Source organism: Dermacentor andersoni, chromosome 5 (assembly GCF_023375885.2).
Source record: "Dermacentor andersoni chromosome 5, qqDerAnde1_hic_scaffold, whole genome shotgun sequence".
NCBI lineage: Eukaryota > Metazoa > Arthropoda > Arachnida > Ixodida > Ixodidae > Dermacentor > Dermacentor andersoni.
The window spans coordinates 51,170,509-51,193,136 of NC_092818.1; the positions used below are offsets into that span (position 1 = coordinate 51,170,509).

At 50.2% G+C, this 22,628-nt stretch overlaps 1 protein-coding gene across 1 annotated transcript in view; it reads left to right on the forward strand.

The window, feature by feature from the left end:
* The first annotated feature begins 1,361 nt into the window (after positions 1-1,361).
* The window catches only part of Vang (Strabismus domain-containing protein Vang), a 213,217-nt gene continuing 191,950 nt past the window's right edge, over positions 1,362-22,628 (forward strand). Inside the window, exon 1 of the mRNA XM_050177609.3 lies at positions 1,362-2,439. The gene's annotated coding sequence lies outside the window, so the exon portion shown is untranslated. The remainder of the gene's footprint in view (positions 2,440-22,628) is intronic.

Sequence of the window (22,628 nt, forward strand, 5' to 3'; positions counted from 1 at the left end):
GCACTGTTAGATATGTATAATACTAAATGATGTTCTCCTTTTCTCGTTTCTTGTATTTCTGTTGTCACTGATTTCAGCTGAGTTTCTGTTTCATTTTGTTGTGATGAAATTCACAAGCTTTTCATTTCTGTACATGTTGCAATTTTGTCTTTGTTTGCCGACGTGCCGGGCCAAGTTACGTAAGCCAGTTCCTTGGCTTTGACGGGCCTGCCTTCTGATGTACGAATATTGTAAGATGGCAATAATAATAATAATAATAATAATAATAATAATAATAATAATAATAATAATAATAATAATAATAATAATAATAATAATAATAGTCGTAGTAGTAGTAGTAGTAGTAGTAGTAGTAGTAGTAGTAGTAGTAGTAGTAGTAGTTGTAGTAGTAGTTGTTGTTTTGCAGACAGCCACTGAGTGGAATGCAATTTCTGTTACCGTTATCTAACTCATTACCAGCCACACGTAACTTAAAAAAAAAGTGCCACTGATCGTCTTCATTGTTGATTTTATTTTATTTTTACTTCCTTACAGGACGCTGATGTGCTCTGCGTTAGACATTTCTCGAATGTGTACATACCGCGTATCCTGTTTATTTTCGCAGTTCACGTTCACATTAATTCTTACCTATATGACTATATTTACAGATTTCTTTAGTCTATTTAGTTCATTGTCATCCTTGTGATCACGAACTTGAGGACTTACCTATACTCTCGCTCAAGTCGATCTGTATTGCTTTGTATTTATTTATATACATTATTTTGGTTACATCTGCATCTTTCAAGATTTCTTTTTGCAACGCGTCCAGCGCTCGCATGAAACCCAACTTGCCGGGGCAGTTCAGGCATCTTAAATAGCCGAAATAAATAAATCTCTATCTGCCGATGAATACAAGTCTTTCGAGCGTGTTGAGCACGACTACCTTTCTTACTGTATCGCAGTGCCTCCAAAGCGTCCTAGGAACATTTTGCGAGTCGCGTAGATCATTTTGCGCAACAAATGCACGTAATACACCAGGCGACTTTTGTGCCGGAAACTCTTTGCGGCAGGCACGCATGTGTAGAAAGATTTACCCGATACTTGATCTCATACTCACAAGGAGCGCTCCCTCAATTCGCTCGAGAAATGCCCGCTCATACATTGTAGAGAATAATCCCTGCGAAACTTATACCTCTGCTCGTCTAAACCGTGGAAGGGCACACCGAGTATCGCGGCTCTTTACGACCACATGCAGCGCCCGTCGCGACTCTCCCATTTCCCAAAGTCGCCGGTATCAGCGAACTCCGATATAAAACCGGCATCTGTCACGCAATTCCAACGAACCTTATTCTCGTCTATCCACGTTGGGCGTAAACCGATGATGTTATTATAATAATTTTCTTCTCAAGAGTAGCCCCTAACTTATCACCCTGTCAGCACCTTAGTCCTGAGAAATTGTCGGACAGGGCGCAGGACGGGCATAAATCAAGACCTGAGCGAACGTGCACGTCTGCCCCTGTATATGAGCACAACGCGGCAGCATTTGCTTCCGCCCCCCGTCAACCCTCCCCCCACCCTCCCCAAAGAAAAATAAAAGAAAGAAACGAAAGCAAAACATATGCCCAGCCGTGTGGACGTCGCAGTAGAGCAAATCCCTGCCATAAATCAAGCTCTTACCCATATGGACTTTTTCCGCTGCCGAAAATCACGCTCATGATGCCGCCTCCTTTCCGCCTGCAGGCCTTCTTCTCCACAGCGCACCTTGCCAGCTGGTGGGAAAGCAGACGCTCATTTCGAGAAAACAGAGAGAGCGTCAACCGAAAAAAAAAAAACCGGACGAGGGCGACCAATGAGAAAGCACCGGCATCGCTTGCGACGCGCGCGCCCTCTTTGGTAAAGAACGCGAAGCGCAGACGCCGCCGCCGCAGACTTGCACACCGCGCAAGCGATCGTCGAGCGTGGACCGTCCAGTTTGCATCGGCAGTTGTTGCCTGTCAAGTTTTGGCTTTGTGGTAGTGCGTCGGTGCTGTGATCCTAGCGTGTCGTCAGCGTCGACCGTGGGGTTAGGGCTCGGAGGATGCGAACAAGTGGCTGAGCGGCCGGCGAAAGTCTTGGCAGCGCGCCCGGCGACCGCCGGCGATGCGGCGGCGTCCGTCCGCGGCTTCAAAATGGTCGCTGGCGACCGGACGGCGCCGTTGTTAGGAGCGGAGCGTGCTCTGGATTTCGTCTGATCTGCGCCCGTCGCGTCTCCTCGCAAGAATTTCGTGAGCCTCTGCGGCCGCCGGCTGCAAGTGTGTGCGCGGCGACACCTCTTGGCGTGCACAGCCGTGGATTACGAGTGTGCGCTGAATAGTCGGCTTCATTTGTTGTGTCCGCGCGTCGTCTGCTTTTGACGCATCGATTCCGAGGTCCAGCGGCGTGATATTTGAACTTCCGACTGCCAGTACCCGATGCCGGCGGGTAAGTTTGTAACTCCTTCTCTGCAGTGTTCGCGTGCTTTCGATTCCCGACGTTCGCTTCTTGAAAGAAGCGCTGTGCTTCCGTTGGTCGCTAATTTACGGAGCGCTCCGCGTGCTACCGAACCTGACATTTCTAGGCGCTCAACGCGCGCAGACTTAAAAAAAAGAAAAAAAAAAAAGACTAAGCTGTCCAATCACACTATCTTTTTATGTCCTTTTCCCTGCGTTCGTTAGTGCCCGCTCCTCAAAGCGAGGTTCGCACTTTGTTGTCTAACCAGTCTCGTCCTGTTGGTAGATTGTCTGAGCAGCCACTCGTAATGGCTGACTTGCACGAGTTATACGAATGGGGGGCATTTCCACGGGGGTGGGCGTCAGCCAACGAGATTAGCAAGCGCGGCACGGACTGCAATTGGCGGGTACTTTCGGTGTAATAGCGCGCGTGCAGTTTGGCGCACGCTTCGCATCTGCCGTGCCGGACGCAAGACAGGTGTACGGACGCTTTCTGCGCGTGATCATCGTCGGGCGAGCTGTGCCCTAGATATAGTTTTTGTTCCTCACTGGCCGAGCCATTGAGGGCCTCCAAATTATTCGTCTCTAACGCAGGTCCGACAAAAGTTTGACGCTTAATGCATGTTTCACGTGAGGCGGTGCTTTGTGCTGCGTCTTTTCGGTGCTGGTGATTGCCGCACGTGTAGCTGTGATTAGCGCACTTACGATTTTCGCGTTGGCGAGCGCTTGCAGCGAGAAGCCGTCCTGTCGTAGGCTTAATCAGTTCAGTCTACTTCGACAAAAAAAAAAAAAAAAACAATGAAAACCCTTCGCAGGTGTATGCAAAATTTTTGGCAACTAATACACAAAGTCGGCGAAGCTATATCAACCAGAAAAAAAAATCCAAGGGTTTCTTTAGCAACTGTGCGATGATTTTATTGAAATATGGCGTAAACTGATGAAGTAAGAATGATAATGAAACATACCTGCAATCTTACTAACTGCTTTTCAAACTTCAAAAGCGACTTCTGGATGTTCTACTATATCCAGTGCTACTCGTACGCCATACCCGAGATGCACTGACGCGTTTTGTCGTATGCAGTGTACTCGTAAGTTGCACTTGCGGTCTGGTTTGCACACCTTATAGGAAATACCTTAGGGTAGATTTCACGAAACTATTTGCTCGTAAGTGTTCTTTGCCAATTGCCGGTCGCCTTTGATAGTAATATGTCCAGCATCAGGATTGGCCGAAACTAGCTCTTACGAAGAACTCTGGCGTAAGAGCTATTTGTGAATAGCGACCCTGACTTCTACTTCAGTCTTTGCGAATGCATCGCTGCATATTATGCGAACACTTCGCTATACCGTAGGCATTTTCACACGCTTCGCTATTCCTAGCTTAGTACTTATGCCCTCCACTATATCCGAAGCGTGCTGCCGTAGCCTGCAACACCTCCGCACGGTTAAACGCTTTACTGTATCCAGTGACGCTACTTCCTATAGTGAGGTCGTTTGAAAAGTTTCACTATAAACGTGTAGTGTATTCCTTCGTTGTACGAGAGGTCTTGCGTACGCATAATAAATTATTGCGGTATCTACCCACGACTTTAACAACAACAACAACAAAAAAAGAAGCCTTTCACGCTATCCATTTCAAGTCATTCACTATATCCGAACTGCGTTATATCCGCCGCGTGTTCGTGTACGCTGCACGGGCTCCGCTCTGCTTCCTCGATGACGTCAACGACGCCACACGTTCCTGCCGACGCACGAAAGCCCTCGTGAAACTGAACTATTTTTTTTCTTTCGTATGTGCTGCTCGGGGCAGTGGCTGGCCGCTTTCGCAAATGACATGTCCAACATAATCGTAGCCCATGGCATATGCTGTTCCGAGCGATTCTGGCGTAAGAACGCTTCGGTGAATACGGGCCTCCGGAATTCCTATCCCGCAAAGCAGAGTAATGAGTTGGCTTTCTGAAATGTTTTTCATTTTCAGATTTCATTATATTATGAAAAAACAAAAACAAACAAACAAACAAAAACGAGTGGGCACGCCATCGTGATGCGCCTGACGAGCGTGAGCCCTATCGTTATTCGTTCCCCATGCACACTGCATGTGCGATTTCTCAGGAAAATTCAGCTTTCCAGAACGCCGAACTCTCTTACGCATGAAGAATGCGATAGCATACTTCCTGCACCCACGACGTCGCATGTGCGAAATCTCGTGCGAGATCGCCCCCGTGTAGAAAGGGCTGAGGGTGACGCATAAATCCACTCCGCAGTATTTGGTGGAATTCGCGGAAATTCTCGTTTGTAAATGCTGTTTACCACTTGCCGGCCGCCTTCACTAATAATTTGACCAGTGCCAGGATTGATTGGAATTTTCTCTTACTAGCAATTTTAGCGTTAGAGTTCTTTGTACGCGCGCTGCCTTGCTTTCCCGCCCGAGCTTCGCAAGCCCCCGTTCAAGTCCTCTTTTCTCTCCCTCTCTCTCTCCCCCCTTGCGGTATTACCGTACGGATAAGTGCCTGACCCTGCATGGTATGTTTTCTTTTTTTATCGTCCGGCAAGACAAAGCATGTACGAGGCCAATCAAAACCTGCCCTGGCGAGAATTCAGCTCGTTCGCTGTAGGTGATCAACCACTTTCGAAACGAACTGTTTCTAGAATGACTACCTCACCAGGCCGTCGCAGTACAAGGTGCTGCGGTATGCATTGTTACACTTCTTAGTTAAGGACGATATACAGAAATATATCGACGGCTGTTCCTTCGCTTAGAGATATTTATATTAGAGCACACAAAACGTTTGCTTGCCGCTTGCGTACACAGGCTGCTTTGATACAAGACCGAGCTTGCGTTCCGTATTCTGAAAGTCTCGTTTTTTCTTTCTGCCTCCCCGTAGTCAAGGGAGGCAAACAAGATTTTCTGTCTCCGCTAACGCCCCTGCTTTTTCTCTTTTCATCTCTCTCACGCATAGGAACTGTTTATGTGACGAAACCAGATACTAACGTGAAGAGTTTCTTTGTTTTGCTTTTTTTTTGTCTCTGCGGGTGGAAGCCCTAATTACATTAATGGCATGTCAAGGGCTTATATCACTCGCATATTGTGCAATAACAGGAGGACACAGGGGAAGGCAGTCTCGCCCACCAACCATGAGCAACGGCACTCGCAGGTTTTCGACTCTCGACGGTCAGTTTCCGTGGGCCCGCGGGCTCATTCGACTTGGCGAGATTGGCCAGTTCGAACGAACTTTAGTTCATTATCTGCTGTTCGCACGTTAACGGAAGTAGGTAGTTGTTTTATTGGATATTTGTTTTCTTTTTGTTCTTTATCCGCCCTTGTCCTTGCCATATACGTGATCGGTCCACCCCGTATGGCTCGCAAGTTCAGTTCCGAGTTCTCAGATCGCTATTCTGTCCTTTCTTTTTTCTTTGCATAACAAGATGGGGTCGGTCGAACCCTTTGCTCTTGTGCGAGATCAATGCACATGTTCTTCGAGCGTTCTCAGAATAGCTAAATCTAGTGCGTGACGTAGGTGTGCGCAGAGTATACTTTACTGCAGTCCCTCCTTTTCGCGCAAGTCATCATCGACCGAGCAGACGATGCACTGTAAGCCCCAAACGCCGAAGCGCCCCACCGCCCACAGCCTTCGTGCCCAGGAATTACGCCCGGTATTCCGGCAAGTGCGGGCGGTTTGCCGGTTTAGCGGGGGCGTAAACGTGAGCGGCCAGATTGGTGGCGCCAGCTGGTGGTGCAAAGCTCAACCACACAAACACAGAGCTAATTAATATATTCTGCTTAGCTGCTGGTGTAAATATTCGACAATGGCGTAATCGTGCTCACAATTACGCCGCTGCCAAAAATTTCCACCACTAGCGAAGCAGGATATAGTGGGTTACTGCAGTTTTAGCTCTGTGTTTGTCTGGTTGAACTCTATGCTACCAGGCGGCTGCAGCGATCTAGCTACGCCCCCGCAAATCCGGCAATCCGCCCAAACCGCTCCCGTTTACCGGAATAGCGGACAGGCTAAAAGTGTCTACTAACTTGAAACACGACGGAACCGAGTTCCACAAGCTGGGACGAGGCGAGCGTCTCCTCGCAGACGACGAATATTGCACGATTCCAATTTTTAAAAACAAGCTTTCTTTACTAACATTCCTCTCCCGACATGTTCCAAATGCGTTGCTGTCCCGACACAGCAACGCATTTGGAGCATGTCGGTGTGGAACATGTTTTATGATGAGGCTCTCGAGTGATACGCACAGGGGGAATTAACGACAACCTTATGACATAGTCTTATATAAAAATTAAGTTGTGGCGTTTTAAGTGCCAAAACCACGATCTGATTATGAGGCACGCCGTCGTAGAGGACTCCGGAAAATTTGGACCACTCGGGGTTCGTTAACGTGCACCTTAATCTACCTGAAGTACACGGGCGTTTTCGCACTGCCGGGATTCGATTCCCCGACCTCGTGCTTAGCTGCCCAACGCTATAGCCAGTAAGCAACCACGGCGGCTTAGTTTTGGGTAGGCATTGCGGCATCTTATGTAGTCCAGTTTGCGTTCAAGTTCTTTCTTGCCTATACATATAAAGCACAGTCTGTGTCTGTCTAAAGCGTGAAGCCGTAATTTTATAGACACGCTACTTGAATTCCATGGACAACCGATGGGATTTTCCGTCGCAGAGCAAACCGTGTGCAGTGGGAAAAGTCCCTGCAATGGGCTCTGGAGTAATTTTCACCTCCTCGGGTCCTTTATCGTGACACGTATAATTCGTGCATGAAGCGAAAAAATTAATTTTTGGAAAGCAGAGAGCAACGTCGACGTCATACACAGCATACTGACTAATCAGACTATAAGTAACCACGCCACGCAAGTGACGCATCTTTCCATTTTGCCTAAAAATTCTTCTTTGACAGTGTGCGTGTGTGTGTGTGTGTGTGTGTGTGTGTGTGTGTGTGTGTGTGTGTGTGTGTGTGTGTGTGTGTGTGAAGTAATACAACCAAGGAGGTTTCAAAGACCCCCTTGGATATAACTTACATCCAAGTAACTCATTTTAAATAATTTCTTTCTCCTATCCAGGTCCGTGATGTCACGAGGGCGCAGATACCTAACGATTTTGTCCCGATTCCTTTTTGCGCTTCGTCAGTCCTTCTAGCAGCTATGTTATCGCCGGGATCGGCTGGTCGTGAGGGGATGGATTATAAAAGTAAAGCACCAGAATCTAGCCGACGGAATCGCCGTATTGTAGTCAATTGCGTCTCGGAGTTGGCGCAACCGTACACGCAACTGGAAGCTGGCTTGGTCGGCAAACTTAGCGCGTCAGCCGGTGGCCGGCCGAGGACGGATCGTGGTGTCGGAGTGGTTCTACACCAGTCCGCGGCGGCTGTGATAGCGGCTATGGCGGGCTTTTATACCCGCAGCCCGCAGTTCCGTGGTCGAACGACTGGCAGCAGCACGGCGTCGCCGCCGGCTGCGAGGGAACTGGGTTATGGTTGGGCCGGGAACGGCGCGCGGCGCGCCATACCGTTGCTCATATGCGCGTCGTGCACGTCGAAAAGTCGGCTGCCGCTTCGAGATGGGGAAGGGGGCACGGTGCAGCCGCAACGAGACTGATGGTGGCGGTGGTGGCGATCAGCTGCTGCCGCTGTTGGTCAGCCAGCGGTGGCAGCCGTTCCTAATCGTCCGAGTCTCTCTCTCCCTCTCTCTCTCGGTGTTCCCGCTCCTCCCGCGGCGTACGCTTGTTGTGCGCCAAGGTGCGACCTCTCTCTCTCTCTCTCTCTCTCTCTCTCTCTCTAGCCGGCGCGCGTCGTTACCTGGCGCGACTTGATCGATGGCGCCCGGGGCCTTGTTCGGCGCTCCCGTGTGTCGGCTGTAGCGGCGCCGTCTTTTGTTTTCCCCCGCCGCACCGCGTGCGCGCACACTGACTTCGTGCTCACGCGGTGACCTTAGTCCAAACCCCCCCGCGCCACTGCCTTGGTTGCGCGCGGCGTATTAAAGTAGGCCTGCCCGAGCGGCGCGTAGGTTAAGGACGGCGGGAAGTTGTTTTTCGCCTTATTATGTAATAATGCCACCCCGTTGCAGTCGTGGTTTTTTGACCCAGGTGGTCAGACAGAGTAATCCGCAGTTCTCCACCACGGCCTGCCTCGTGTGCAGATCGTGGTTTTTGGCACATAATACCCCAGAATTGGTGAAAAGGAACTAACAAAAAAAGCTGTGGGTGTTCTCTAGCGCTAAATACACGAATCCCATCAAGCACCCTTACCGCGCCCACAATCTCGCGGCATGCTGAGTGAAGACGTCAGCCCCTTCCGTGGACGTCTCAATCGACGCGCCTGCGAATATAGAGCTGCGAGGGCTTCGCGATGAGTCGTTGGCCGCGCGCGTTATATACAATGGGCCATTTTCGCGTCGACGGCCACTGGTCAGCGGTCATGTGGGTCACACGAGCGGCGGTCGCCAGGGCGCGATGCGTGCGCGCCCACTCTTGCGGTGTCCTTACTGTCGAGTGTACATGGCGAGTGTGTGTGTGGTGTGTACGAGTCGTGCGGCGCCTGCCCTAAAAGGCCGCTCGAATGCGTGCTGCGCTCGTCGTCATTTCGTTATTTATTGCATCCTCGGCAAGGGCGGGGGGAGGGGGGGGGAGGGACCGCTTGTTATACCTAGGAGCGGATAGACTGGCGAACGCGCACTGACAGTGATTGGCCTCGCAAAAAAAAAAAAAAAGAGAAAGAAAGACAAATGAACGCTGAAACATCGTCATAATTATAACGGATTCGCCCCGCGTGTATGGCGACGCATTGTGTCGTGCCATAATGGGACTGCGGCATGCCCTGCACATGCCCTCGTCCGTTCAGGATTTACGGCGTTTTGCAGTCACCGACCAGCGTTTGTTGAATATTTTTGCACGATGGTAGGGCGGGGCGGGGGCGGGGGCGGGGGGGGTTGAGTGATTGAGTTGCCGCAGAAAACGATGCTGCAGCAAGAGAGACCGTCGTAAATTATGACTTTCCCAGACGTCAGCGCCGCATATATAGAAGGGTTGACGGAAGGAATTATCAGAACTTGTGTTTCGGAACAAGCGGGTTGTATTTTTTTATTCGAGACGAATTAGCGCAATAGAAAGGCAGGAAAGAGGACGACGGACGGGCTAGCCCCGTAGTTCCATCTGCGGTTGGTCTATGTAGCCCCAGAGCTAGGGCACCGTGGGGATATATAGTGTATACATACACGAAATGCAAGTTTTCGTCCTTCACCCTTCACCATGGGAACGACAGTCAGAGCGTGTATTTGCCTCAATTTGTTCTTCTCGGTTCATACCGCTTTTGTTGGTTTACTGATTGCTCATTTTCAACATGAGCGCAACATTTCGCTATGACTACTCGTGTAATCTGTGTTAAAAGTAACTTCAATAAAAGAAATTGGACGATTCCTATAGGTACCGATGGACAGGCTCAGTCACGCGAATGCTGAAGTAACTGTCGGGAACACGTAGACAAACGTACCGATTGAAGGCATAGCTTTTCAAGCGCTACAAGGGCAACTAAAAAATTGATAAAATAATGTATGTAAGGCATCTAGGGAAACGAAGTGCCTGTGTTAATCACAATGTTCATTAATTATTATTGTAGTTTTTTTCACGCATGATCAATGAGTAGAATGCATTGCCAGAGCATGTTTTCATATCTAATGTGAAATCGCAATGAGCATCTTTCATATCGATGTTAAATACACATCTAGCGATGTGTATTTCACATCTTCATTGGTGATTTCTGCAACAGTTAAGCAAGCTTTTTCTATTTTCGTTTTCTTTTCTTTTACTGTACCATGTAGCATCACCTCCTTGTTTCTTTTTGTAAAACTTTCTAATGCAATCCCCACCTCCTTTGGTCTCGATGAGACTGGAAGTATCGCAAATAAATAAAATAAAATAATTGTGGCAGTATATTTGAGAGGGAAGTCGAGTCACTCTTTGACGTGTAATTCTTTTGTACTTCGCTTATTGCACGTTTACGCATACGCGCAAATTGGAGGAACTGCACATTTCTTTTATAAAACCGGCGTGTATGATGGATGATGTTTCCTTCTTTAATTGTTTTCGTTTTTAGCGTTGTGCAAATATCCGTGATAACTGGTTTGATCCCGAGTGTGGTCGATTACTTACGTTTTGATTCGTACTACCGGTGTGTTAACATGGGGACAATGTTGTAATGCATGCTCATGTACAACCTCATTTGCTTGGTCTACTTGGCAGCAGTATGTTCTAAATAATAATAAAAAATTAAAAAGTTATATTATACAGTCTTACCTTCCTCGCAGTGATGCATTCCGCCGTTTTTTCTTGTTATTTTCCTCTCTTTTTTTTCGGCCGTATTTGAACTGTGTTGCACGTTTTTAAGCTATGTAGCGAATACAGGCAATTCGCGTGTGCTTTAACTTCTTTTAGTCCTGTGCTTGCAAGATTATGCGGCACCTTGGGCGCTATAACGTAAAACTATTCCAAACTTTTCTATTCCAGTGCAGTAATCAGCCCTCCGCGATTGGTCAAAAACTTTTTTGGACCACCCCCATTTCACCTGTCTGTCACGCGACGTCACGAAAACCGCGATAGCTCCTCATCTGATATGACGTGAACATACTGCTTATGCATGATTTGACCGGAAAAAGAAAAATATATTTATTTCTGATTCGACGCCTTCTCGCCATTAGCCCCCGCCAATGGTCAAAAGTTTTCAGGCTGCACCCACTTCACCTGCCCGTCACGCGACGTCACAAAACCTCGAAAACTCACCATGTCAAAGTGACGTGTACGCATTAAAGATGCATTAATATGCCGAACAAAGCTGAATTTTCTTCTGAATAGCCGCAGGCTGCCCCGCTCGGAAAGGAACAAAAGATGGCTGCCACCGATCGCTTAGGCGCTTGCTACTCGCACCTGCCGGAGAGCATGGGTTCATTTGCGTATAATAGAACTCCTTGTGTGGCCGTGTAACGTTTTCGAGCACTTTCGGCACGTTTGCGACCTCATTCTGCCAACTCTTTTTGCTGAGGATCCGTTTTGGCGTCATTCTTAAGCTTCCGTTGCATGCCGCCGCGATTTTCGACCAGCCCCCCGCAAGCTAAGTAAGGGAAAGCGGACCAATCGCAGACGCCGGCACCACCTTCTTCATCCGGTTATCGATTTTCAGTGCAGTGGTCCGGCCCTATTGAATCCCTCTCCACTTGAGCGTGCTCCTCGCCTCTTGTCAGCCAACTAGATAAGACAAGCCGCTCAGTGCATGTAGGCAATGTTATTCGTTTTTCAAGCAAACAAAAGTGACCTCCTATGTACGAGGTGAGCGTTTGATTGGTCTGTTCAGATAACCCTGCGGGTGACCGCCCGGTGCTTGCGTTGGCGCTTACGCAAATTTGACGTCTGGAGATTGGAATAAAAACATATTCGAATAGTTTTGCGTTATAATGCCCCTTGATGTCTCTGTCCACCTAGAATGCATGTTTATTTTCACTTGTTTACCCTCCGAGTAAGAACCCTCTTAGAGGGATACCAGTAATGATAAATAAATAAGTAAATAAATAAATAAATAAATAAATAAATAAATAAATAAATAAATAAATATGGCGCGGAGACCTATTGGCTTGCTCTGTTTAGAGACCTATGAGTGCTTTGGAGATTAAAATTATAAAGTATAATGAATGATGCTGCTAGAACGTTTTAATCCAGCACCATTTTACCCTACTAGTATATGAAAATGGAAAGCTGGTACTGAAGTCAAGCAGTGTAAGAGTGACTGTTCGCTTTCTTAAGTACATTCGGATAGTGCCCAAACATCCAACAAAGCCTTGTTGTGTCCGGCTATGGGAGGCATGCCGAAGGGACGGCGGGAAATTGTGGCTCGACCGTTATTCGGGAATTCGGACGCTTCGAGCAAGAGGATTGTGGCTGTAGAGCATAGCTGCCAAACTCTCCCAAAATTACCGTAAAATTTGCGAATTCGGGCTCGTTCTACGGTTTCGCGAGTGTTGCGTCAAGTTGTGCGAAAAGCAAATCTTATTCCCGACAAATTTTCGCTCGTCGGTATGCAACCCCACCGTTGGATATATTTTAATGGTGGAACGACGCCACATTATTATGAATAAGCTCTCTCCGACCGTAAGCTGGGAAAATCCGTTAAGGCAAATTCGCTGCGAAAGTGTACGCTGGGAGCTGTGTTGCTTGTCAGTCGTGGCTGTTCTAAGCCTGTGGCTGCTTGGCATGCTGGTGGTCTCAGGGCAAATCATCGTTAATAAAGTGCGTAGCATCCTAAAGGCGCGTTCTCAAAGTGAGCTTTAAAAAAATAAATGAGTGTTATTCCCCGCTCCTCCGTGGGTGTCATCTGTGTGGGGTTTTTTACGAATTTTAAAGTTCGACGGTATGTGGTAGAGGGTCGGCTGCCCTTGACGACGCGGAATTGACCTCACCGTGCGTGCTTTCTGAAAGTGCGGCATGCAAGAGGACCACGCAGGACGAAGTCCTGTGTGGTCCTGTTTATTAGAAATAAAAATAAGATTGCAAAACTCGCGTGTACTGTCCATAAAGCCGTTTTTGTATAATTCTCGAAGCATATAACGCAGTGTTTGTGTGTGGTGAAACCTCGAGGAGCCCGAAACGGCTTCCCTAAACTTGATGCGTGTATATATATATATATATATATATATATATATATATATATATATATATATATATATATATATATATATATAATCACTGTAGATAGACTTGTCCGCGGCAGGAACCCTTAATATTTGGTTCGATATATTAACGGCTCTTTCTAGGTATAAGAACCGCGGAGGATGGACGACATGGATTTCGTATAGGTGCAGGGCATATTTTTACAGAGTGAGCAAAACCTGTATAGTAAAACCAGAGATGTCAGCCTTATTTAGTGTCTTCTGACCTGCTATTATATCCACAAGCGAGAGGAGGAAAGGACACAAGAAGAGTGGTGAAAAATAAGGACCGGGAAATGGGGATCCGTACACGCAATTTAATAACATACTCGTCTCTCTAAAGCATCGAGTCTTGTCCAATGTTCTGCAAATAGCACTCGTAGCTGTTTTTTGCTGCGGCGTGGTCACGACGAGGACCCATACATTCTACATTAATGGCTTGGTAGCCATGGCGTTGGGCTGCGGAGTGAGCGCAAATTGGCCTAGGGCTATAGCACGGGCTCGCTGCTTCAATGTCCGGCCGCTTCGTTCGGATTCAGACTGTGGCAAAAAGACAAAGAAAACAACCGATGTAGCTAGTTCTGGGTGCATGTTAACAACATGTGCCACGCCGCATCGCCTTTCTATAGCGTAAAATGCGCTCGGAAGGCGAATCGCATCCATGAGACAGTCGTCTCACGCGGCGCACGCGAACGTTCCTTTTTTTTGAAGGAGAGAAGGGGGGTGGGGGTGCTGCCGCTGTTCGCTAGCTCTCTCCTCCATTCACAGGCGGAATGCAAATCGCCGGCAGGAGGGTCCGGCTTGTTTCGTGTCGGACGCGGAGGAATGCTCAACGTGCGAACGCCGTCGCGTCGCGTAAATACAGCGATTCGCTAGGAAACGGGACACGCTCTACACTGTCGGATTCACGTAAACGCGGCTAAAGAACCCGCGGTTGGTCAAACTTCTCCTGAGCCGTCGCAGAGTCCTCCTTGTGGCATCAGTTAGTGAAATCAATCAATCAATCAATCAATCAATCAATCAATCAATCAATCAATCAATCAATCAATCAATCGAACACTCGAGAGCACTTCTGCAATGCGCGGCCACGGATGCAACGATGGCAGCATTCGTGCCGTCAGCACGCGGATGCAGGTTGTAGCAAGCAGGGGCCAGGATCGAGTCCGAACGAGAGCCCCTCGGCGGATCACGCGGACTCGCGTGTGCGAACAAGCCGCCGATCGCGGCCTCGTGCGCGCGTCCTTCTCTTCTGCTCCCGACGCCCGTGCGTGCCCGGCGAGCGTTCTACATACAACGGGGAGTGGAGGAGTCTTGACGGCCGAAACCCGCTCCTCGGCCGGAGAAATAAAGCTCGCGCTATAAAAGGAAAACCGAGAGGTACCCGCACAGGGCGCGTAGCGGTCCGCCCCAGGCTCGCGCGGCTCGCCTCCCCCCCCCCCCCCCCCCCCCCCCTGCTCGAAGAAGGATGGCGGTGGACCTTTACGCTGCGCACAAAGGGGGGTTCGGGCGAACGAGAGGCGGAAAACAAGCGCGGACCACGCGTTGCGGCAGCTGCTGTTTGTGTGGCCCGTAGCGAGCGAGCGCTGCTGCTGCCTCGCTGGCTCACGCGCGGGCATGCCGCCGTCCCGAAGCGTGCCGCGTTGCTGTTGTAAGGATCTGCGGGGTCGAACTCTGGACGTCGTCGTCGTCGTGGCCTGCTTACTGCGGGCTGTTTATGGCGTCGAGCCGCTCCCTCCCCCCCCTCCCTTTCCCGCATAAATGTGCTTCCTCTTCTTCTCATTGCGGTGCTTCTTCCTTAGCAGTGAACCGCTACAGGAGCGCGCGCGTGCTTTATTGCCGTCCCGTCTGCAACGCGTGCTGCGCTTTGTTCGACGCACCAATACGTGGCGCCTGTTCCGAGACAAGGCCGTCACGTGGCTCCTACGTATGCGGGCCCTTCCCTCTATCTGGCCTTCGAGGAACACTGAATCACTTTAGATTGTAAAAGGCGTTCATTGGAAACTGAATATTAATTATCTGGCCTGAAAGGGATCGGTTATACCAGTGGTGAAAATGGTTAGCCGTTCTCCCCCTTCTCCCCCCCTACCCACCTCTGTCTCCTTAATTATTTACTTTTATATAATTTGGCGCCGAAAGTTCAGTACCCAGAGATCAGTGTGTAGCGCCATTAATTTCCAAATAGTTTCTCTTATTTCGGGCGTTCCGGCTCCAGAACATTCTCGAGACTTGCTACGTTTCTGCCCTTCGGAATGGTGGTACAGTCCTTCTTTGCGGACAGACGACTGAAGCTGGTGCTGTCAAAATCTACGGCGTCACAGACAGCTCGGGAGGGAGCACTATAACAAGGTGACTCCGCAAGTCCGTTTCGGCATATTTTCTGGCTTACCGAACCTTCCATTGCGGTAAGAGTGGTCTTCTCGCTATCTTCCTATCCAACATCCAGATGTAGAGGCCCCACTTCGGTGGGGGAACTGCGGCCAATACACAGACACGCTGCACATACTCGGGCATTGTGGAACACCGCCCTCATTCCTTCCTCCGGGCATCTAACCTCACCCCAACCGCCAAGTGACCGACGTTAACTACAATATCAAGGACTGGCCGCTTATATCGACGCCTCCTTCGCGCATGCAACCAGCAGGTCCCTGGACTGACGGACCCACCAAGATACGAGCTTTCTTTCTTTTATTCGATAAACTTTAGTCTATTTCCCTTCCAGATATTGCAGAACCGTAATTCACTAATGCGCGTTATCTAAACATGTATCTCTGTGTGGTCTCTTCAAGCAATACATCTCCGGGAGTTATGAATTACGAGCACTGAATGCAAGAAAGCTTGCAGCGGACGTGCTCTGAATATGCATGGGCGGGAGGCGTTGCCGGACAAGTCCGATGACGGACGGCGCTCTATACATGCTACGTGCATTGCGCGTTGAACTAGGTCTACCGGCGAGAGCCACACGTCTGACAGCGCACGGGCTCTTGCTGAGTTCTAGCCCCTGGTATTCCGATTTCGGCAGCAGATCTGCCGACTTAGTGACGAGGACAGAAGTTGCTCGTAAGGGTTCGATGGCCCCGTGTCTTTTGCAGGCTGCACTGTGCTTGCCGTCGCAAATTGTCGGCCGGCTCGTTCCGCACAGCGTTGGTGAAAATAACGAGTTGGAGAAGTCGCGGGGGTAGTTGATTATGCGAGACCTACGGAGAGACCGTAGGTGCGAGACCTGCTCTGTCCGGCGTCCGAAGCCGTCCGGCGAAGCTGATGGGCGTCGCTGAATCTTTCTCCGTCGGCGCGAACAGAGGCGACACGTCGCGTTTTCTGTCTGGGCACTCGGAGTCGTCGACCGGGCCTTCGCGCAATTTGTGCGCCGGCTCAACGCCCGTCGCGTTGACCTTTCCACCCCGTCTCCGCGCGAGGTGGCCACGATGTGTGCGTTTGTTTGTTTTATCCGCGCCCGACTCCGTCGTCGTCACGACTCCGCCGCTCTTCCGTCACACTGCGACGGCGTGTGTTTGTGTCTCCGTCGTGAGAGGGGTTCGCGCGTCCCCGGAGAGTCCGTGCGGACTATTTGGACAGAAAAACGGGCAATAGAGGGAGAGAAAGGGGTAAACGACCGCGGCAAAGGAGGCGACCGCGCGCGCCTGCGGCTAAAGTAAGCAGCCAGGCGGACCGACCGCACCGTAATCTGCCCGTCCTCTTCGTCTCGTTTTCCCTGGGCCTTAACGCTTCCCGCTGAGTCTCCGTGTCCACCTCCTTCCATTCTTGCGGGCCCCGCTGTGTGTGTTTTGCCGCCTTTCGTGGAAGGCACGGCGCCGGGGCCAAAGGTCTCGTTCACTCCTCCGACCCCCCCCCCCCCCCCGCCGCCTTCACCAGCGGGTCTTCCCCTTACGGTTTCGCTTTGTTTGTTTGCTCACTCGCTGGCCTGCATGCGCGGCCTTTCCCTCCGCCAGCCTCGCTCGTTCTGGATACATCTCTCCGTACGAGCCACGTCTCGGGCTCTACTCGCTCGCTTCCTTCCTCACCTGCCGGTGGTCGTGTGCTCTACGGGGCACGCGCGACCGCGCAGTCGTCGGAGAAGCCGGAAGAGAAAACAGGGAAAAGAGAGAAAAGAAAACGAGCGGCCGTCCCCCAAGTTTTGATTGATGACCGACCAATGTGCCGTACCTAGGCATTTCGTTTTTTTTTTTTTTTTTCTCTCGGCTATCGCTGTCCTTTTGCAGTGCCGTTCCTTTCTCGAGCCGTCCTGTATAGTTAGACCTCCGCAGCGGGCGTGTGCTAGGAACGTCAGGGTCATGACCTTCGTATCGGAGCAGCCGGAGTAAGAGAGGGAAAAGAGAAAAAAAAAATGAAGAGAAGAAAGAAGAGGGAGAATTCGAATGTTACGATAGGCTTGGAGCGTGCGCGCTAGGCTATAATGCAGTGACGGCCACCCGTTGTCAGGGCATGCGGCGCGCAGAAGCTGGTCTGTTGCCAGATGTATCCCGAGATTTCGCTCGCTTTCGCGGCCATTTCTTCTCACGGCACTCTGGCAGCGGTTGATTGGCAGCTCTCTCCCCTCTATTTCTTTCTTCGCGCGGCTACCGAATCAATGTCCAGGTCTTGCGCTTACTATTTGTTTATCTCCCGGCATGTGTTCGGTTCTCACTTCTGTTGCGTGTGTAGTTGCGGCTGTGTCGCTTCCGCAAGGGTGAGGATCCCAGCGACGAGTATTGGGCGGTGGAGTAGGTTGTGCTTTTTCTTTTCTTTTTTAATCGTTTGGTTAGTTATAGTTAAAAAACAAACAACAAATAAACAAAAACACACCCAATGCTCTACAATAAAGCGAAACTAAGGAAGAGCGTTACGTTAATGTTCTATGAATAAATCACGCTTGTATAGTAGCAGGGCGACAAGAAAATGATTAAATTCTGCCGCTTGACGTACCAAAACCGCGGTCTCATTATGAGGCACGCCGTAGTGCGGGGCCCCGGATTATTTTTTTTATTTACCTCGGGTTTCTCTAGTTAGCGTGAACCTCTGACGCACGGTACCAGTTGATGTTCGCCTCGATGTCAGTGAGGGAAACTTGAAGATATTATGGGTGTCGCGAAGTCACATTACAGTGGGCAAGCCAGTGACGCTGATTGGAATGGGGTTAACTGTTTATTAACATAGAATAGGCAAGCGATAGAAAGGAAAGTATTTACACGGACATCACTACGAGTAACATGTTAGAATTTTGGTCTTCTTTCTCAGCCGCATCTCCACCGAATCCTTTCCAACGGCCCCGCACGTACATAAAAGCATCCCCAGCAACCCCCTCGCCCCATCGTTCGTCCAATCACACTGCGGTGCGCGCAGTGTACACACAACGGGGCTCCAAGGTGACACTATCGGGAGTTCCAATACGTCCAGGCCGTTGCCACAAATCCTTTGCAGTGCAACGAGTCCCCTTTTGTCTCACAAGCTCGCAAAAGACACACTTCCCCGAAGAAAGCACTTCCACGCTCCGTTGGGGCATCTGGACAGTTTGCGAATGTCTCGGCCTAGAGCGGTTCAGCGACGAGGGGTTGACTTCAAGGCCAGGGCACTGCTTCCGCGAACCGACTGGCGGAAGCCCGACACACAGTCACCCCGCTTACGCGCTCTTCGTAGACCGCGGGTCACCCACCCCCGATGGCTATAAATCGCCGCCGTCTTGGTGTCGAACCGCGCGTCTCTTTTGACCACCCCGCGCGACCCTTGCATGCAGCCGTCCGCACTAACAACGCCGAACTCCACTCCTCCCCACCAAGAATGTCACGGGGATACTTGTTGTCAGCGTGACATTTCACACACACACCACCCGCACACACCACACAGCACATCACGAATGGTCCTTGCAATTAACAATGGAAGGGCACAAATCTGCTGTCAGGTCCACCATGCATCCGCGGTAGAAACAACAAAAATAGCTTCGCTGTCGACCGTGAGGTCTGTCGACAGCAGCACCCGCGAACACTAGAATTGGGCACGTGCTTCCTAACCCGCATGCACTCACACACAAGCCTATACACACAAGCCTATACACACAAGCACTTAGCAAAGCCACAGTGGCTGCGCACTTCCCGTATCAGGCTTTTACTCCCCCTCACCATCATCTAATCGCGACAGCGCATCTGCACATCGATTTGCCGTGCCTTTTATGTGAACTATCTCTAATTCATACTTCTGTAGCGCAAGTGACCAGCGCATCAGCCTTGGGCTGGTGGATGCGGAGCCGGCCAAAAACGTTAGCGGATTATGGTCGGTGGCCACCTTTATTTTTGCTCCAAATAGCCAGGTGTCCAGCCTCCCCAGCGCCCACACGACCGCAAACGCCTCTCTCTCTATGGCTGACCACTTTGCCTGTGATGCTGTTAGCTTTTTACTCAAGAATGCGACTGGCTTTTGTTCTCCCTCCACAAGCTGCGATAGGCAAGCCCCTACCGCTATCTCGGAGGCATCGGTTGTCAACAGAAACTCATTATCATGATCAGGCGCCACTAACTGCGGCAGCGATGCTAATACGTTCTTTACAGCGCAAAATGCATTCTCTGCCTCCTCATTCCACGGGATCACCTTAGGTATCCTACGGCCTGTCAAGTCAGTTAGCGGGCGCACCACCTTAGAATATTCGGGAACATATTCACGGTAATAGTTAAAAAGGCCCAGCACACTCCTAAGATCCCTCTTGGTTTTCGGCGCCTGCAGTTTGAAGATGGCACTCACCCTATCTGGATCGGGGGAATGCGTCCCGGATCCGACGACATGACCAAGGTATTTCACCTTTGTCTGTGCGAACTTGCACTTAGCAGGATTCGCCGTCAGACCCACCTGCCTGAGAGTGGCCAACACCTTTCCCAAATGCAGCATGTGGTCTGCCCAGGTTGTAGAAAATACAGCCACGTCGTCAATATATGCCATGGCATATTCTGAATGCTCACGTAAGACATCATTCATAATTCTCTGAAAAGTTGCGGCCGAGTTTCTCAACCCGTACGGCATGACTCTCCAAGCATACAAACCTTTAGGTGTAGCAAAAGCGGTGAGTCGCTGCGACTCCTCCTCTAGAGCTATCTGCCAATACCCCCTAGTCATATCTAGCACAGATATGTAGCTGGCACGCGCTACCTCGTACAACAACTCAGTCATATTCGACATAGGAAAGCTGTCAGGCTCTGTCACTGCATTTAATTTCCTGTAGTCAACACACATCCTTAATGAGCCGTCTTTCTTGGCTACACACACTACTGGGTGTACGAAGGAGCTGTCTACCGGATACACGAAGCCCCAGTCTTGCAGTTCAGCAACCTGTCGCTCAATCTCCTTGCGGAATGCCACTGGCACCCTGTACAGGTGTGCTTTCTCCCGTGCTGCATTTGGAAGCAGTGCAATTCTATGTGAACCTACCAAGCATTTACCTGGTCGTTGAGAGAATACCTCCTGAGCTTCTCCTAAAACTCTAAGTAGCTCGTCACACTGTCGCGCCGTTAATGTCTCATTCTCCACTTGGAACTGTACGTTTTCTTCCTTCACTGCAGGACAGGGGGCATGCGTTACTGCACCGAACTCTTCGTCCGATTCAAACACTACGCCTACATTATAGGATCTCGCCATGTATGGCCGCAGGCGATTCGCATGCACCCACTTCGTTCCCTCTTCAAACTGCACAACATAACTGTTGTCCCGCTTCTTCTCCTTTATTACCGCTGGCCCTTTCCATTTTGGCTGCAGTTTGCCTATTTGACCACCATCCAACACTAGAACCTTATCACCTATGACAAATTGCTTTTCCCTCGCCCTCAAATTGTACTTCTCAGCGTACCTTCTTTGAATCGGCTCAGAATGTTCATTAACCTTAGCCGATGCTTCTGCCATCTTAGTCCTGAGATCCCTCAAGTACTGCGCCGCTGGCTTGTTCAACCCCGTAGGTAGTGTCCACTCTCCAGTCCATGTTTGCCGAAGGATGTCAAGCGGCCCACGCGGTGCTCGGCCAAACATCAATTCGAATGGCGAAATTCCTGTTATATCATGAGGCACTTCCCTATACGCCCATAACACGCACGGAACGTAGCGGTCCCAGTCCCCTTTGTGATCATGGACAACGTGTCGGAGCATTGCCTTAAAGGTGCCATTCCACCTTTCAACAATTCCGTTGCTTTGCGGGTGCTCTGGAGTGGAAAACCGCATCTTCACCCCTAACCGCTCCATGAGTTCCTGTGTTAACCTTGACACAAAGTTGGTGCCTTGATCACAGCAAATCAGTTCAGGCGTCCCGTACCGCGAGAACACTTCTATCAACGCCTGACACGTCACTTTCGCAGTGAGGCTCCTTAAGGGAATCACTTCCGCCCACCTTGTGCATAAGTCCACCACACTCAAGGCATAGCGGTGCCCGCGCATCGATGCCGGGTCAAGTGGCCCTATACAGTCAATGTATACAACCTCAAAGGGTCGCTCAGGCCTCGTCAATGGGGTAATAGGCACGTTGTCTTTAAATGACGGTCGTGCAAATGTCTGGCAAGTATGACAAGTTCGACAGTGGCGCTTTACATCCGCAACTATAGTAGGCCAAAAGAATGCGCTCCTAAGCCTTTGCTTCGTCTTTTTCTGAGAGAAGTGGCCGCCACTGGGTCTATCATGCGCAAGCTCTAAAACTTCTTTCCTTTTTGATTCGGGCAACACTAATTGCCTGTGCAGTTGGCCGTTAATCCTCTCGTCATGAAAAAGCATACCATCTTGTACTTTCATTCCATGCGTACCGTCTGCTGCTTGCTTCCATGCTTCACACAGCGAGTAGTCCTCTTTCTGCTCGACCCTGAAGCTGGCAGCAGGAGATGCATCATCCGAACCCATAGCTTCGTTTCCAGCCAGGCCGACGGACGCAATCATAACATCCTCCTCCGCCTCTTCGTCGTCATCGAGCTCTGGACCCCCTTCTGGCCAGTGTGCGACTGCATTTTCTGTGGTGATAAACGCCTGCTCGAGAGTGGCTCTATCCTGCGCTTCTTCATCCAGCTCCATTTTCGCACTTTCCAGAAGTTCGTGTGCCTCTGGCGTTAACAATGCACCTATGCCTTTTGACAACACATCAGTGACTGCACACAGAATCAGCACCTGTTGGTGTCTGCATCCCTCCTCTCCGGCTAGGGATAGTGGTAGATAAAGCAGGTCCGCGTCAACAACCTGACCAAATGCGCCCTTTAACTTAATTTTACCTGAACTCTTGCCCTTACAAGCCTCGGGTACCGTCTCTGTCCTCAACACAGTTATCTCTGCACCTGAATCGAGACAAGCCCTGACGGAATTCCCCCCAACTTCCAGATCGACCCAGTTTAACACCTCCGACGCGGCTTGGTGGTTTACCTTATCACACTGCTCCACCTGCGGCTGAAAACTGTCAGATACAATTATCTCCGCCCTCGCTACGATTTTGCTGTTCTCTTCCTCGGGCTGCACCTTCTCGAAACCGTGCCGCGGGTCTGGACAATTGCTAG